At 44.8% G+C, this 4,170-nt stretch overlaps 1 pseudogene; it reads left to right on the top strand.

Moving 5' to 3' along the window:
• Positions 1-532: 532 nt before the first annotated feature.
• Positions 533-3,478, top strand: LOC119921304 (annotated as a pseudogene).
• The last annotated feature ends 692 nt before the right edge of the window (positions 3,479-4,170 follow it).

Genomic DNA, 4,170 nt, shown 5'->3' with positions numbered 1-4,170 from the left:
CCTAGGTTCGGGGTCCCCTATCCCTTCAGGGCTGAGGGTACTTTTAGTTTAGTTTAGTTCCCTCGATGTCTTCTTCTATGATGTTTTTCATTTCTTCCTCACCCCATTCTTGTCTGGGTGCCAGGCTTCCGGGTCCCAGTTGGTGCCCATTATAAGTGTCCATACCCTGGGGTGGCACAACGGGCGCCCCTTCAGTTTTGCTAGTCTACACCTCAAGGTAACCCCCTTCTCGACTGCTTCTTCGGCGGTCTTATTTGTCGTTTGTAGGAGTCCTGTATAAGGCTCTTTTGACTCCTGGTTCTTGCGAACTGCCTTTCCAGCTTCTCGGGCCGTACTTTTACTTTCCAGACGCATATTCATTTCATTTTGGCATGCCACCAGCAGCAGCCGTCATAGATTCGCAACGGCTCTCCTCTCTGATTTTGACATCTTATGGATTTCCAGGGCTTATAGAGTGTCTTCTATGCCCTTCGGGGTCTCCACTAGAGCACCCCATTCCTGGGGAGGGCCAGCCATATCAATCGCTTCAGCTATGTCCGATCACATCCCCGAGTTCCGCTCTGAGTTCTGCTCTGATTTTGACATCTTATGTATGTTCAGGGCTCATAGAGCGTCCTCTATGCCCTCTGAGGTCTCCACTAGAGCACCCCATTCCCGGGGGCGGGGAGGGCAGCCATATCCAGCATTTCAGCTACACCTGTCCCGAGTTCCACCCCGGGATCTGAGATACCAGGCATCCTGGCTCCTTTTTACTCATGTCTGGGGTTTGGGGCATTGACACACAATCCTGCCGACTATGCCAATTGTGGGGTGATGTCCCCAAGTCAGCTGGGGTCGCTGACCAGAGGGAGGCTCCGTGCTTTTTAGATTGGGTAATGATGAGCCAAAGACCAGACTTCGAGCCAGGGTGATCAGTTCTGCCTCTTTATTGGGTGTACTCACATAGCTGTAGCACAGCAAGCAAGCTAAGGAGGGGTTCCGAGTACTAATCAGAAGGTCAGTCTCTGTAAGGCTCAGTCTAAATGCCTACAACTAAAAATAGCGGCAATGCCTCAAATACGAAGGCTCCTTGAACCGGTTAGCCCTTCCCGTATTCCCAGGTTGTCTATCTGATTGGGATAGTTCCTGTTGCACAACCTTGTAGTGTAGCAGTTCTGTGTCCTTGCTTTGGGTTTTTCAGGCGGAGGGAGGGGGAGAATTCACGGGCAGGGTACTCTTTCCACAGAGCTCAATTCATTCATTCATTCATTCATTCAATCAAATTTATTGAGCGCTTACTGTGTGAAGAGCACTGTACTAAGCGCTTGGGAAGTACAAATGGATATTATCAATCAATCAGTCGCGTTTATCGAGTGCTTACTCTGTACTAAGGCCTGGGAGAGTATTATGGATTGATTGTTCAGTTGGCTACGTTCAGGTGTGTGAAAAATAGGTTAGGGAGGATTACTGTACATTGTTCCCGAATGATGTCAATAAGTCATATTGCATGTCATCACTTCCTGCCATGTGATCCTAGAGAAGGCGGGGGTTATTCGACTCACTAGTGTGGTCAAACATCTGAAGCCAAACCCGATCATATAGAATACCTGCCAGAAGCAATCCTTGTCAACAGAAACTATCTATGTGCCTGTGTACCTAGAGGAAGAGCAAGAGCCCTGGCCTAGTGGTCTGAGGAGGCAGACTTGAGTTGTCACTTCCCCTTGCTGGGGCTTCTGGTCTCTGAAAAGAGGTGTGGGTTTAAATCCTATTTCCGACATTTCTCCCTCTCTTGAATGCAAGCTCACTGTGGATGTTTCAGTTTCGATGTCATATTGTATTTTCTCAAGCACTCCAAGTGCTCTTCCAAGCATGCAGTAAGTGCTCAATAAATATGATGGATTAATTGATTGATTTAGACATGAATAGCAAAACCTTTTTTATGCTTATGGTTACAGAATCCCATGTTATCTATGACTGTGTAGACAAAAACTCTCCATCTAATGGCAAATATGATTCCGTCCTTTTGGTCTAGGAATATCCATCATTCATTTTTAAGCTTTGTGTGCAATTTAACATCCTGGTGATTTGTTCAGTGAATGTAGCAAATGTCAAATGGAGATCCCAGAAGGGATGAGAATGCTGAATTCTGATCTCTCATAGATGGCTGTGAATGAAAGCTGAACAGGATGTTGCCATTGCAGAAGCCAGATTTCAGAATAAGTTAAACTCATGCTGAAGAGCATTAACATGCCATTTGCCTTACTGTTTTCATGCTTGAAATGATGAGGGGAAGCAGAGCACTGTGACTGACTTCATTCTCCTGAGTTTTTCCAACTTTCCCAAACAGCAGTTTCTTCTGTTTGTGGTGTTTTCAATCATTGACTTAATTATCTTGGTTTAAACATGGTCATTGTCTTCATCATCACCCTGGAACAGACTTTTCACATTCCTATGTATTTATTCCTGAGGATCTTGTCCATCTCAGAAACTTGTTAGAGTGGAACGATCGTCCCCAAAATGCTTGTGATTCTTTCAGTGGATCACAAAACCATTTGGTTGGTGGCTGTGCGGTGCAAATGTATTTCATTCTATTCCTAGGGGTTGCGGAATGCTTTCTCCTAAGCAAAATGGCCTATGATTGCTATGTGGCCATCTGTAAACCCCTGCATTACCCCGTCCTTATGAGTAAAGCAGTTGTCACCAAGCTCACAGTGGGTTTTGTAATTTCCGGATCACTTATTGCCATGATTCAAACCCCTTGGATATTTAGCTTTCCGTTTTATGACCACAATAAAATGAATCACCTGTCTGTGAAACTCCCCCGGTACTGGAGCTCGTGTCTGGAGACATCTTCCTCTTTGAAATCTATGCCTGTATAGGCACCATTTCAGTAGTTATGCTTCCTTTCCTGATGATACATCTGTCCTACACTCACATCCTCTACACTATTCTGAAAATGTCTTCAACAGCTGGAAGACAAAAAGCCTTCTCCACCTGTGCTTCTCATCTGACTTCTGTGACCCTATTCTACGGCCTAGCTAATCTCACCTACTTGCAACCAAAGGTCAGTTACAAAGGCGAGTTACTAATGCCAGAGAGCAAGGAATTGCTCTCTCTGACATATGTTCTGCTCACACCTCTGCTAAGCCCTCTCATCTACAATTTGAGAAACAGTGAGATGAAAGGTGCACTGAAGAAAATATTGAGAAGAAAAATATGTTCCCCCCAAATTGCAGACATTTTCATGGTTTGCCATAGAAAATGCCTTTTTGCAGAATGTGGGGTGGTCTACTGTGAGGTAGAGATGGAGAGTTCAGTTGGCATTGCTTAGCCTTAAATGTGAATGGGTAAACACATGTGCTTACTTCCACATTTTAAATTCAAACTTACAACAAAGCTCTATAAGAATATTTTTTGGTAATATTGCTAGGTTTATTTTTACATTTCAATAGATGGAGGTGAGAAAGATTGTTTAACCTTCCTGAATGAGGAATCATGATCAGGGAGTTGGAGCAGGAGGGAAAGGGTAATGAACTTGAGTTAGCGATTAAAGCTGTCTGAAGCTTTTTCTTTCTTGGCATTCAGCAGACCCTCTTTAAAGTTTCTGTTAATCATAAGGCCATAATTAGCAGCCGTATTTGGTTTTAAGATCTAAGTACTACTCTCATCACTGATTTTCCATCCATCTCTCCCACCTCATCCAATCCTTCCCTGACTTCTCCTTACAGCTCAAATCCCGGATTCAAATCCCGGCTCGGCCAGTTTTCAGCTGTGTGACCTTGGGCAAGTCACTTCACTTCTCTGGGCCTCGGTTCCCTCATCTATAAAATGGGGATTAAGACTGTGAGCCCCACATGGGACAACCTGATCACCTTGTATCCTCCCCAGCTCTTAGAACAGTGCTTTGCACATAGTAAGTGCTTAACAAATGCCATCATCATCATCATCATCATCATCTCAAGGCAGAAATCCAATCTTCAGAGTAGGATTTGGGTTGCAGTTTGGCCTAGGGAATCCACCCTGTCAATCCTGCTATTCTTATAGTGCAGTAGGATTCTTAAAGCTGGGAGATTTTAAAGATGGGAGGTACTTTCAGGATCCAGGTCTGTAGCCCTGGGGCTATCTCCTGGGGTGCTCTGGGGGAACCCACTTATTCCTCCAGTCCTTGAATTGGATCTGAGTCTCCAGATC

The sequence above is a fragment of the Tachyglossus aculeatus genome, assembly GCF_015852505.1.
Source record: "Tachyglossus aculeatus isolate mTacAcu1 chromosome 12 unlocalized genomic scaffold, mTacAcu1.pri SUPER_6_unloc_2, whole genome shotgun sequence".
Taxonomy (NCBI): domain Eukaryota; kingdom Metazoa; phylum Chordata; class Mammalia; order Monotremata; family Tachyglossidae; genus Tachyglossus; species Tachyglossus aculeatus.
This window is presented reverse-complemented; position numbering and strand designations above follow the sequence as displayed.